Source organism: Anser anser (assembly GCF_964211835.1).
Source record: "Anser anser genome assembly, chromosome: 23".
Lineage (NCBI taxonomy): Eukaryota > Metazoa > Chordata > Aves > Anseriformes > Anatidae > Anser > Anser anser.
In genome coordinates, this window is record NC_139744.1 from 6402096 (window position 1) to 6416493 (window position 14398).

The 14398-nt window shown below is 47.0% G+C and overlaps 2 protein-coding genes across 4 annotated transcripts in view; one reads left to right on the forward strand and one right to left on the reverse strand.

Moving 5' to 3' along the window:
• LOC310885452 (acid-sensing ion channel 2) overlaps positions 1 to 14398 on the reverse strand; it is a 504402-nt gene that overhangs the window by 43438 nt on the left and 446566 nt on the right. The window lies entirely within an intron of this gene.
• Positions 1 to 14398, forward strand: part of LOC310885454 (uncharacterized protein) — a 369789-nt gene continuing 355391 nt past the window's right edge. For both annotated transcript variants that reach the window (XM_083808893.1, XM_083808892.1), the window contains exon 1: positions 1 to 14398. This exon is cut by the window's right edge. The gene's annotated coding sequence lies outside the window, so the exon portion shown is untranslated.

Below are 14398 nucleotides of genomic sequence, written 5' to 3' on the forward strand. Positions count from 1 at the left end.
AGGAAAAAAGACAAAGAGCCATATAATAAATGCCTCTTCCCACCCAAAGGTGAGCAGGACAATGAGGAACATCCATGTGCTGTGGCTCAAAGGGAAGTATCTTCTGACAAATCTACCCCAGTTTAATAATGTAGCATATTGTGCTCTCCTTACAGAAAATAAAGGATGGAGAAAAGAAAGAGAAAGACGTTTTAGAGCAGTGAACAAATGACTTCATCAGGCCCAATCCACATTGTGTTCCCTCTCCAAGAAACATAGGCACAAGCTGTATTTGAGCTTGTACTAAAATACAGCACGATTCCCCCATTTTGTGCTCCACCCACCCCCACCGTATGCTCATCGCTGCAGGGACAGACCCTTCCTCCCCAGTCCCCAGGGGATGCACGGGCTGGCTCCGAAGCCCACCCTGACTCCAAGCAGATCCAGTGGGTCCCTGTGCTGATGTCCCCGCTGACCCCTGGCAAGTTAGGGACAAGCCCCTGAAGCAGCACAGAAGCTCTGTGAGATGAGTGGATCTGGAGAGGTACGAGCTTGCAGGACTGTCCGGGTAGACACTTGCTATGGAGTCATCTCACTTACACCAAATATCAAACACGGTAGGCACGGGTCATGCCCACTGCTTGGCACCCAGGGGAAAATGGGAATGATGCCTGTGCTCTCCAGACACCAGAAAAATGCAATATCCTCTTTATCCTCACTCCAACACTCCCCAGGCAACCCCTTGATGGGGATTCAGCTGGCCCTACGCTTGGGCTCAGCAACATTCAGAAATTCCCCCCCATCGCACATCACGACTCCCAGCACTGGCCTGAGACAGGGAGCACGAGACGCCTTTGAGTCGCCCCTCGCAGTATTGGAAAGTCCGGCTTGGCAATCAGTAAGCAACTGGCAAACGCCGCTAATGAATACTCAGACTGAAGGGAGCACAAGAGCAAGCGGCACACTGGCAGTGGTCCCATCTGCCTCGGCAGAAATCATCAGTTGCTAACGCATTTGCTGAGATCACACGACCCCAGGATGATTCATAAAGCTACACAGAAGCTGGAGTCATCATCAATTTATTCCTATCAAATATTGACATATGCCTTATAAAGCGCAGCATCAGGGAAGCAGGTGAAAAGAAAACGAGGCTATGCTGGGGCATGAAATCATACTCAAATTAAAAAACTCCAATTGGAGCAAAAGGGACACAGAGAATATAAAGCACTTGCGGGAAAAAATATGCCCTTTTAAAAAGATTTTACCCAAGTGAAAATCTCTTTTTAATACTTGACTGACCTATTAAACCATTCAAGCTGGAAGCATAATCTGAACAATAGTAAGCCTGTGTTAGCAGCCAGTGCCTGTAGATGGGTTTTCCCAGATAGGCTGTGAAGGCAGAAGTCACAAATTTCTAATTAGGATAACTTAAAATACAGGAAGAAGAAAACCTACATTAGTGAAAATCATGGGAAAACAAGCAAGCTTATATATAAAGCAAAGCGCACTGTAAATGCTGAATAAGGATTTAGATTCTGATGCACCCAGAGCAGCCTTTAGCCAAATAAATCCAGGCAATTTTATAGGGCTTTTTATATTGCCCTTTGCAGCTGTAAAATTCTAAGTATAAAACTTCCATTTAGGGCATTTTCATCCAACAACAAGCGACAGGGGTCCACGGCTCACTTTGGCTGCACTTCTGCAAGCCCCACCATGGAAAAATAAATCAAACTCCGCTGAAAAGGAAGGGACCTTCCCCATCCTCTCCACCTTCAGCAAGCAACCATCAAAGGCAACAGCGAGCCCTGGGGACAACCTGAGACACAGCTTAAATCTAGCATTGACATCACTCCCAGGACTACAAGGAAATGTTTCCAAGGAAGCCCGGTCATTTTCTGCTGCTCATTAGGGCCATCATTAAGCACCAATCCTCACAAAGGCTCCTGACGCGTATCCGCCCTTTCAGCTCTGCAGTACCTGTGGTTTTGTACAGCCAAATAGTGCACCAGAGTCATGACTGTGATACAGAGAACATGAACTCCTGTCCTAACAAGGCATCAGGCATCTTTGCTGAAGTACCTACAGCATGAAAACTTTGGGGTCACCACCAGGCTTAGCAGCTAAGCAAAGAAGTGGTGCTTCAGAGGAGACCAACAAGGGACACATCAGCAAACAGCCATGGACCAGGAAGGATGTATAGAGCAAAACAGCCAGGGAGGAGGACCTGCTGTCCTTGATGCTAAGACATGATGCTAAGGTTTGATTCAGGGCTTTTTACTCCTTTGGACCAACTTGAGCTTGGTCCCAAGTCTAGGTGCCACATCTTCCCACTAAGTTTCCTCCACAGGGAGTTGAGCCCAAGGTGGCTCCTCAATGCAAAGCAAAGCACAGTAAGTGGAAATGGTTGGGAGATTTGCTCCCAAAGCTCACTCCTGATCTGACTAAATCCCACGTGGATGCCTCCAGTGGGGATGTGAGTTGGCTGCGTGCTGCTCCCACCACTCGCAAACAGTAGCTCTCAAAGGGAGATCACCACCAGGCCTGAAAAGCACTGAGAAGTGAAAATGAAAGAATAAACTGAGGTTGAAGGAATGAGAGTCTTTTCCTGCAGGATAAGGTTCTCAGGGAACCTAGGGGAAAGGCAGCCCTACAGCACGGATAGCGATGCTGGTGCTGAAACAGCAACCAGGGGATGCCTTCAGGCAGTCTTCTGCTAGACTTAGCCCTGCTCCCAGGCACAAAGGAGCCATAAATTCATCAATCAACCAAGGAAACAAGCAAAGACCAGAAAATGGGACAGGAAGAAGAAAAAGACAGGGAAGAAAGCCACTCTGCGGCATTACAGCAGGATACCCTGCCCTGCCTACCTAGGAGCACCTCTTGCTAACTCCTGCACCCAAAATACAGCTGCAGCAGCCACCACCACTGCACACAGCAGGACACCCCCACACCAGGAGCTTCACCCCCACGTGCCACCTCTCCGTGTCCCAGGAAGCACACTCCACCCACCCTGCTCTCCAACGATGCTGCATGGAGCACGGATGTGGCGTTTCAACCCAGCTTGAAAACACCTGCAGAGGCATCAGAGCGATAAAGGCTTTGGGGCCAACTCCCACTGCTTGGGAGGGAATTGTGGAGAGTAGCAGGCATTAAATAGAGCCTCAGAGGGTTTATTTTTCCTCTGTGGTACATATCTCATGTGGCACCCGTATCCCACTTCTGGCTGCCTTCTGCCTCAAGCCCCATGTGAGTTCTTTCCACCACCCATACCTCTCTCGAGAACCTCAACCACAAGGCTTTCCATCTCTCCCTAAGCAGCTATAAAAGTCTATTTATATCAGCATTTAAAAAAAAGCATTGCCAAGTTCAAAAATCTATACACATTCATTTCAATTTACATTCAACAGGGCTGTGCTGTTCCTGACCTTCTCACCCTCGCTATGAAAGATTGCTTAGGAAGATAAAGCTTTTTCAGTAGATTCTCTCGATTTCAGGATCTTTTTGGCTCCCTGATAACAGGGCATGGATTTGGAAGGATTCAGACCATTATCGAATCACCTAGATAAAAGGATAGAGCCGTTTGGAAAGGGTAACATCACAATTAGTAGCTGTTGTGGTACACCCGAGACAGTAAACATGAGGCAAACAAGAATGATTTAACCTCAGTGCATTTGTCTTAGGGGAAAACAGCGCTTCTTGCTGTTATTAATGTTTTAACTCAAAATGAAAAAGAGACCCAGCACAGGCCAGAAAAAAAATACAGACATGTGCCTTGAGAATTGTCTACAAAAATATCAAGTTTTTCCTTTGATGAATCTCTGGCTATTTTTGACAGCTCCTCTGCACCCATTTAAGTGCGAAGGTAAACACGGTCAAAACGTATGAAACAGTATTTGAGTGATACAGCGATCCCTTCCTTGTGCTGACACGCTAAGGAATAAAGCGTGTATCCTGGGGAATTAAAAAGCTGAGCATGGGTATCCCGTACACACTCCATGTACAAAAAAGAAGACAATAACTTCAAGAGCTCAGAGGCACAGGTATAGCTCCTGCTGCGTGTCAAACAAATAGGCCAACAAGGACTGATATTCAAAACACAAGCAAGCCTGACTGGAGTAATAGAGAAAAAGGTATTTCACAGTTTACAACCAGCATACACAGGACAAGCGTATCTGATTATAAATTATCCTTTCAATATGGAGCAAAATAATGGTAAAAGCAAGCAATTTGAAGTCTGTAAATTACTTCTCTAAATCCAGACAAAGATGCAGGCTAGAGCTCGCTGAGAAGGTAAGACATTATTTGTTAGATTAAGGTACTAACCATTCAAAAGAGGGTAAATTAGCATCCTTCACAACCTTTTTCTCTGCAACTGTGGGATACAAAGATTCAGAGATGCATCTTATCAAGTCATGCCCAACAGCATCATGGACAACAGAATGGAAAGAAAAATGAGCAGACTTTCCAGAGCAAGACAGGCCCAGGAGAACAGGAACATGGAGCTAAGGAGCATGGAGATGTGTTTGGGCAGGAACCTACAAGAGATGATGGGAAAAGATCCTGTTCAGAAGGAAAGAAGACCTTATTTCTGAGTTTTTGACACCTGCACACAGCACCGCTCTCCTGTGGCCCTCACTGAGACAACGGTGGCATCGAGCCATGACGTTATTTCACTTGAGGTGTGAGGAACAGCACCGTCCAGTCGGCTCTCTGCAAGCGTATCACAATGGTTCATTTGTTCACACTCCGGCAGGAGGTAGCAGTAAATTATTTAAAACAAAATGATGGCTGCGAAGAGCAAATTGCAATGGATGCCTACAATAAACAGATTTCTGAAGCATCAAATCCCAAGGGGATCTCTTTCCAAAGGAGAACTAGACAGCAGTGACAGCTCGGTATGGAGGTGACTCACACCTAGTGGGCAGAAAAGACTTCACCTCCCTTCCAAACCTAAGTGCAGATGGACCGAAAGAATCAAAGTCCTATCCCAGGCAGAGACAAGATTTTTGTGAGGAAAAAAAAAATAAAAAAATTGATCAGGTCTTTAAAATTGCACTAAATTTCTCTTGGGAGGTTTCCAATAAAAGATAACCAAACTTGATAGACAGATGTGAAGCAGACAGGTAAAATGGAACATTGGAAGGGATCTCTGGAAGTCACTTGTCCAACACTCCTGCTCAAGCAGGGTCACCTATAGCAGATTGCCCACAACCACATCCAGGTGGTTTTTGAATCTCTCCAGGGATGGCGATTCAAAGAGGGGATCCCAGCATTGAGGAGCAGAAGAAACATAGCACTATGCTTACCTGGCCAAGAGGGCAGAGTCCATCCCAGAATGGTGGGGTTGGCAATAACATTCCCACCCAAACCTCCTGATCTCAAGTGCTGGTATGGATGTGCTTTTGGGCACCTTGTGCTCCTCCACATTCCCGCTGCCCTGGTGGCATCTTCAGGGAGGTGCCTTGGGGCACCTCAACCCACAGAAGCAAAAAGCACGGTCTCCAGAGCTGGGCACAGCAGTGAGGACACAAGCTAACAGCATCTCAGCCCCCCACTGCACTGTGCTGTAAAATCAGGTTTTACAGCAACATCTCGGGCTAGGTCTCAAAGCCCTGCAGAGGAGGGCAGGGGACACATGAACCTCACCAGCCTTTGGGGCATCCTCTTTGCTGGGGAGGACGATATAGCTCAGACTTACAAAACCACCAAGGGAATATGAAAAACCCATAGGCCCATGTATTCAAAAGGCAATTTGCTTGGTCAACCGCAAGGTGCAGCTCTTTCAAACGTTAATGTAAACCAGGAGGGAAAACACATATAGATGAAACGTTTGGGCATCTTCTCCCCTTCAAAGAGCAGCCGTGGATTTGTCTTTAAATCTGTGCTTGTTTTGTATTATCGGAAACCTGGCACAGAAGTATGTCAGACAAGGAAAATATCACCCATCCTTTGTGGTGTCAGGTTTAATCTCGCAATGGAGAAGAGTGATGGAGACGGAGCTCTGGAAAGCAGAGCCAAAGAAGTTGTCAGAGATGTGTTTACAAGGACAGGATTTTCCTTTTGGCCTCCAAGACTGAGACATCCCAGTGGGGCTGTCAAGCAGCCCTGCAAGGCAAGACAGGGAGATGTTTTGCTGAAATCGGTTCGATGTCTGCCCACACCCCTCTGGGCGCTGTTCCCGTACAACTGCACGGGAGCAGCAGGATGTCAGCTCCTCTGTTATACAAGTCTGCTGTTTTTAAATAAGAAGTTATTGAAGTCCTAGGTACTGCCTGAGGCTAAGGTGGTCTTGTGCTAGCATTAATTTTTTTTTTTTTTTTTTACAAACTAGGAGCCAGCATCCCAACCATAAGTCTACCGTTGCTGACAAGCTGCTATATAATGTATAACTCTACTTATACATTGACCTCTGCCTTCAAAACCAGTTTTTGCCACTGGTTTGGTTTCTAATTTGTTTATTTTATAGGACGGCATTAAATGTTGCCCAGTAGATGACAGCTCATACCCTTGCATTCTACCTTTCAAGTGCAGTTAAACTCTAGCAGCACAAACACAGAAGCCCGACAGGCTGGCACGTTTAATTCACTACGAGATATTGTCCTTTCCTTCATATTTGTGCAATCAGCCACTCCCTGTAATGGCATATTGGTGCAAGCATTTGTTTGAATGGTGAGTACTTATGGAGGGTCCTTATAGCTGGCATAAATCACCTCCACAGCGATCATTGCAATTTAGCACTAGTTGAGTGGATATTTAAAAAGAAATATAGCACTAAGATTCTGGCAGCAAATGAATAAACCATAATGGTGAAGCTCCAAATATTTGAGAATTATGCTGAGCCATAAACTGAGGGAACTGCTCCCCTCCCTCTGATCCCCATCAGGCCCTAATTACTTCCACCCATGACAAACTGATGCACAGCAATGTGACAGCAGTGGTGTCCCACCTGACCATAATTCGTTAGTAGCAGGGACAACATCTGCCTGCTCCCACAAAGGCTCATGTTCCACAAGAACACCAATTAACCCGTGAATCAATCGTAAACTCGATATCTCAAGACTTGGTCTGCAGAACAGCATCCACTGTACCTCCAGGAACCTGCTGCACACCATAACACCAACACCACCCTCCCTTGGTCTTCAGCTCTCTTTAAAAGACCATATTAATGTTTTCTTTCTACTATTTATTTTTTATTTTTTTTACAAAAGCTTTCACATCTTATGAAAATCAATATCCCGGCACAACTGTAAGGCCACTCGGCATGTAGGAACATGTGGTGTATGTGGGTGAAAAGAGGTCAGCAGCCTGAGACATGCCGGGCTGGGGATGCGATATTGCCAGACTCCGGTTGAACAAGGTCAGAGAAGCCGAAAAACCTGGACGATGCCCTCAGGAAGCAGCAGATGGCGTGGAAAGAGGAGCAAAGCGGGTGACTCAGTGTGCTCAGTCCTCCTTTGTGACCACTATGGCTCAGCTAGGCTGTCCGTCCCTCCACCAGGAGCTCCGCGCATCCCAGCGGTGGGAGCCCTGGAGCCTTTTAACAGGTGCCAGCTTATGGTGTGAAGGCCAGGATTCATTTGGATAATAATTACAATCTGTCTTCCTAACCTCTCCCCACTGATTCATTTAATGAACTGTTCTTCATTACCCTTGTTGAACTCCTTACCGAGTGGCAGCACGACTCAGAAGTAGCTGCAGCTCCGGGACTGAAGCGTACCACATCACCAGTGGCAACATTGCTCCTTGGCCCTGCCAAAAATACCTCGAGAGCACGTACCGGGTGCCCATGGATCCCCTCAGCACCCATCCACATCAAGATACTTATGTAAGCACTGTGGAGCTTCAGCAAAGAGGGTGGACAAAACATTTGGACTTGAGATGTCAGCATCTACCCCAAAACCCTCCAGGTAAGGAAGGAGGTTATGTACCAAAATGAGGTCTGAAAATGCTGATCACCCACCTCCAGACCTCCATGCACCTTAAAACCAGCAATCAGCACCCCAAAGCCAAAGCAGAGATGGGGAAATTCTCATGGGCTTGTCCATCGTGGACATCCATAGTGAGATCGACTTGAGATTCCCTAGCAGTGGCCTTCAGCCCCTCTGCAACCATTCTGAGACGCTGAGAAGCCACGTGGTGGTTCCCCCCCAGCCAGCACTGGGAATGTCTGCTCCTCACTATCAAGCCATCCTCATGCCTGGAGCTTTTCAGGCCGATCGCTGTATGAAAGCCCAGCCTTTCTGCAGAGCCCGCGCGAAGGGAAGCGTCAGCCTCATGAGAAGAACAAAAAGCTCCAAATACTCCCAGCAGGACAAATTCATCTCATGCCTTTTCTGAAGAAAAAACAGCAACCGCTCCTTCATCCTTACTCAGAGGAGATGAGTACTAAATGTCGAACAGAAAACAGCATTTCTCTGTACCCAGCGAAGCCTAAAACCCCAGGAGGCTTTTACCACTTCCAGCCCTGAGTGTTTACAGCTTCTGTCTGAAGTGAAATATTTGGGTCATGAGAAAAAGCAAAGCCTGGCCCCACCAGGAGTGTGGGGTGGCGTTAAGGACCAGCCTGGCCACTACGGCCGGTGTGAACAGCCACGGCCACACGGTCGGGTGATGGTTTTATGACCTGTGTCTCTTGATGCACGTGCACTGAGGGCTTCGCACTGCAGGTTCTTGCTGGCACATAATCAAGCCATAATTCAGTGCAGCACCGTTTAGGCTATCAAGTTTTCTCTACAGTCAATTGAGGAAAGATGTTTCCGTAATGCAATTCCAAGCACTTTAGTTAGAGATGCTCAAAAGTTAGCACAAGTGCTCTTTTTGGCTCCCTTGTGATGGCTCCGTTATTTGGAAGAGCAAACTTCAAAGTAACCACATACGTGGTGTGTTGTTATTGCACCCACTGGCTGCGTGTAGATCTCCTGGCAATGCCCCAGTGCTGTCCAGTGCAGAAAATCACAGCAAGCAAAGCCATTCCCCATCACTCGTGCATATAAAACAGAACAACTCCACATCACTTGTGCATGCAAAGAACTCCCCATCGCTCATGCATGGAAAGCAAAGCAAAAGCAACTCCCCATCACACATGCCAAGTCATTCCCCATCACTTGTGCATGCAAAGCCGTTCCCCATCACTCATGCACATGCCACCTGCAGGATGGTGAGCAAGACAGGCAGTCCTCACGTCTCACCTCCCATGGAAAATGCAGTATGTAGACAGGTAAAATAGGGTTATTGGCAGTGTCTTGTTCCACAGGAGCACGTGAGGACACCTGCGTTCCTGCCTGCGAGGTGCTCAGAAATTATGGTAACATGAGGAGCACAGCTTTGATAGCCATGTTTATATCATCCTGCTCCGAAGGCAGACAGTGGGAGTTTTGTTGAGTTGAATCAGGCTTGCAATTAGGTGAAATACTATAGCTTTCAACATACAACCAATGGAACCGCTACCTCGTAGGGTGAGATTCTGTCCAAGCATTGGCTACTGCGCTCATGGAGCACGCAGTGTTCCAGAGCCACCTCCGTGTGCTGGCTCCTGGGATGGAGCATGGCGATCCCATCACGCTTCGCCTCTCTGCTCCCTGCTGCATGCCAAAATGCGAAGGCCCCTTGAAGCTCTCCAGAACCCTGCCCTGTCTTTTCCCACCTGGTGCTAAATCGTTCCTGGTGACAGTTGCAAACAAATGATCCCCTCATGGCAGGGAAAATACGAAAATAATAGCTAAAGTGGATTTTATTCCACCTAGCTTTAGGTCCCTATAGTAAAACCTGGAGTCAGACTCTGCTACCAAGCCTCCTGCAATCAGTAGGGAAAGGCAAGAACATAGCAGGAAGGGAGATACGTATATTGGTACAGACAGATCTAGGGATGGATCCATGTGTCTAAACCACACGAGTCAGTGCAGAGAGGCACAGCACTGCATGGCCACTTGCTTACAGAAAGGTATACAAAATGTCATGCCCAAAATTCAGAGTGAATGTTATTACAAAAAGAGAATTTGTAACCATAGCCCCAACTTGCTGTCCATAAGAAGTCAAATGTTTCTGCTCTGAACTTCTATAAGTTTTGCAGAGCAAGCACAGCCAGGGATGCGACTGCATTTTTGGGTTACTTTCATTGCTGAGGACACAACAGACTTAACTGTGTGATTCCAGGGTAAACTGGTATAGGCAGGCAGGGGGAAAAAATGTCATGCTTGTAAAGGGGATGGATTGGATCTCAGAATCACTGAGTGGCAGTAAAGCAGGCACAAGACCCTGGTATTTTTACAGTCACTTTTGAGAGCAGAACCATGCTGGAGAACAGGGGATGCGATATCGCAGCCCAGTGTGGGCTGCACCCGAGCATCGTGGTCCTGCACTTCCACCAGGGGCTGTTCACAGCAAGATCTGCGGCCACGACAGCAGCCAGGCAATGATGAGGCTCTCAGCAACTGCACTCGACTCCTGCTGGGTTAATATAGATCATTCCCAATGACTTTTTATGGCGGATTGAATTAGATTTGGGCTGTTTGGACTACTTACTAGCACAAGGCAAGCAGCTGCAGCCACGCTCTGCTTCTCAAAGCAAACACACATAGGGCGCTTTCAACACAGGGCAGCTTTTTGGAAGCAGCCGTACAAAGACTGCATGGAAAGGGATGGAATATTTTCTGGGGGAAATTAGGAAAAAAAATCACAAAATTTTCTATTCTGTACTCTCCAACCTCCCACAACATCCACAGCCTTTGCAGCCAGGCCAGCACAGACACGATGTGAGCTTCCTTTGGCTGAAGGATTAACCTCATTTACCTTTTTAATGTAAATTACTGCTGAAATAGCCAATTCAGCAAGAGGTTTTATAGCTGCTATTTATTATTTGTACAGCCACAGCACCAAGCAGCACGTTGCCCTTTCAGAAACACAGCGGGGCCACACGACTGCTAGTAACCATATCCAAATGACTCGATCGAAGCTCCAGGATCATGCACACAGCAAAACCCCAGCTCTTACAGTGTGCTGAAGGAAAAGCAATGCTATTGAAGGGAACAGTGGCAAAAAGAAAATGTAAGTGCAAAACGCAAATAAATGCAAAGGAAAAAGAAAAAAGAAAAAGAAAATCAAACAACACAGTGCATCAAACCATGTGAAATCAAACCTGCACCCCTCCTCCAGGGCCAACCCGCTTCATCACTGGTGATGAGTGAAAGCCAGCCTGACCACAATTAGTCGAAAGGCAAGATTTTTCTCCTTTTAACTCTTTATTCCACTCAAAACCTTTCTGAGAGATGCTGATAAACATGGTTTTTTGGCTTAAATATACCAACGGTCACCATCCTGCCTGCAGCAGCACTGCCCGAGGATCTCCCCAAGCCCTGGGACATTTTGCTTCATAAATTCATGAAACGCAGCAAAAAGAGAGAGACAGGGAGATGGCTCCGTTACAGCGAATGTGGTGTGGAACAGGACACAAAGGAGACAGGAGATCACTCTGCATCTGTCCTTAAACATAACACAGATATTTACAGCAGAGCCCTCTGAAAAGTCTATTTATGGTCACTTGCTACCAAAAGGTGCCCAGCACCTACTTCTTTATGTTTTTACAGCAAATTTGACACTCGAGGGGGACTCAAAGCTCTTTACGGCAAACAGTTTCCCTGCCTAAGAGACGTGAGCAGCAGCACCAAAATATGCATATGCTTTGTCTGCCCTAAGGAGCCTGCACTGGTTATCATGCACAAAAACTCCCCTCAATTCAGTGTGCTTGGACTTTTTAATTACAGCTTGCTGATTTGATGCTGTTTCTGCACTGGGCAGCCTTTTCCCTTCCTCGGGGCGCCCAGCCTTTGCATCCTTGCAGCCAGGGGAAGTTGGAATTAGCTGCTTGCCTCTTGGGAAAGGCTACAAAAGGAGTGGAAAACGCAAGACAAAACATGCTGGCTCCCAACAGCTCTCCTTGGATGGGAGGAGCCAGACTGGGCTGGGGTCTCACCTCCCTGGGCATCACCAGCCCTACATGGGGTCGAACAGACAGATATTTGCACCAGGCTGTATATATTTTTGTCCTCATGTCTTTGCTTCTGGCTCTTTTTCAATTATTTCCAAGATGATGGATGGGATGACCTTTACATTTAGAAGATGGGCTTTTAGTTATTTATTTATTAAAACACCCTTTCCAATTATGCACTGCCAGCTCCCTGGGGCATTTCAGACACAGAGCTGACAGCCTGGCCTGGAGACAGCCCCCACACATGGGGGGAAGAGCACAAGCAGACAGACACTCACTTGCTGTCACCACCTCTCGGGCTCTGGAGCATCTTCAAGCTGGAGTCCTGGAAACTGGAGCTGAGCGCAAGTAACAACAAAGCCAATGTGGCTCGTTTCAGTGCTTTTAGTTGCTTTGAGTTTGTAATAACCTCAAGATATTCAGAATTATTACCCCTGGGCAAGCCTGCACTGGGCAGGAGCAGCATTTCCTCGCACCCACAGCCTCATCGTGTGCAAACGGCAGCGCCTCACAGAACCGCACCCACTGCTGACTGTAAAATTAATCCAGATCCTTTAAAAACACGCGGTCAAACAGCTGTGGCAGTCAATTTTGGAGGCTGACTACGGATTGTATATGGAGTATGGCTTTTTATTTGTGCTAAATTCACCAGTCATTAATTTCATCAAGTGATGCAGTGCCACCCATGGGGCAGGCACTAGTTGGACAGAAGCCACCGCCCTGCTGTAAAGCCCAATGACTGCTGCTACAGGGGCAGCAGATTGCAATAATGCACAGTTTTGAGCACCTGCACCCAAAACATTGGTATATTTATTCTCAAGCACTCCCCGGGGTACCCCCCTACAGCACTGCTTTGGCCTCGCTCTGATTTACTGCAGCGCCAGTCCCCAGGGCAGCAACCAAAGGGGCTCTGAAGGAGGCCAGCTGCCACTGCCAGTGACTGGAGCATCCTCTGATCCAAACATAAATGACCCCAAAAGCACAGAACAAAGGCTTCCAAAGGCAACTCCGTGAAATACTGTCTTCACATATATACTCTCTTTGCCTTTTATTTTAACCTTTATGCAAGCAACATGCATTGGCTCCTACCCTACTAAAGCATGAGAGAAAAGTTTCACAAGGAGAAAATACCTACTATGGAGAAAAAAAGAGAAAAAAAAAAAAAAAGGAACAATCCCTTGAACGTGCAGAACAGTCAATGCCTGAAATTACAGATATTATGACTCCCTTACCAACTTTCCCCTGGTCTTATTTTATGGTTCACTTCACAAGAGTAAGCCTACAGTAATCAGGAACAAAATTCAACTCTAAAAATGTAAAATCCAGCTGTTCAGAAATGTAAAGGCTTTATTTTGTAATTAATTTGACACTAACTACTGAAAGGCTTGGATCTTTAGCAATCACGGAATAAAGATTTTCATTCTCTCCATTTCGAGGAATTTATTTGAAGCGTTTTATACTCCCGACGATATCCTGCACGTCCAGCACATAAATGCACACAGGTCTATTTCCTTAGTGGCATCAATAAGAAAGGCTATTTCACTAGCTTTGGTGGACTTTCGAGGTAGTTTTACAACAAACCTGCCTAAAAAGGGGATAGGAGATCGAGCTGCGTGATGCCCACAGAGGAAACCTGAGAGCCAACACAAGCAGCAGCAGCATCCTGCAAGTGGCCAGGGAAGGAGGCAGTGCTCAGGAGCAGGAAGGGGGTGGGGGCTGCAAGGAGCTGCCTTTTCGGATGCTGCACAGGGGTGGCAACGCTGCTGTGGGTCAGCACAGGGCCTGCAGAGCTGCTGCAGCAAAGGACTTCCTGCAGAAGGATGTAAAGCAGGGAGCGATGTTTGGCCGCAGCAGAAAAGCTCTTTGCAGCAGAAACGGGCTGAAACGAGGGCTCCAAAGGATGTTTCACTTGGAAGGAAAAAGCTACCATGCAACCCACGTGCCAGACAGATTAACGAAGCTACATTGTTAGAGAATTATCTCTGGGTAAGCAAAGGGAAACTTAAAAAGCAACTTCAAGATAAAACCTTTTATGCACATTGCGCCATTGGTGAAGTAAATCCCAGCAAGCCTTTGGGGGCATGCGGTCTGTCCCAAAAGACCAGGAAAAACGAGAGAAATGACAAGCATTGCTGAAGTGGCTAAAGCCACACAGACCCTCTTTCGGGTGCTTGGCAGAGGGGGGATGTGGCATTTCTCACTGGACCAGGTGAAGCCACAAATGACATTTTGGTTTTGCATCCAGAACCACTCATTGCTATAGCTCCATCTATGTGCAGCTATCTGCAGAGCCTCCCTATATCCCATCAAAGTCGTAGCAGAAGAGCTAAGAAGCAGCAGAACAACAGTGAGGAATGTGACAGCTTCATCAGGGCGATGCAGTTTGAATCTGGGCAGTTTTCCTGTATTTCCCCCCCCCCAGATTTGCTGCCCTGC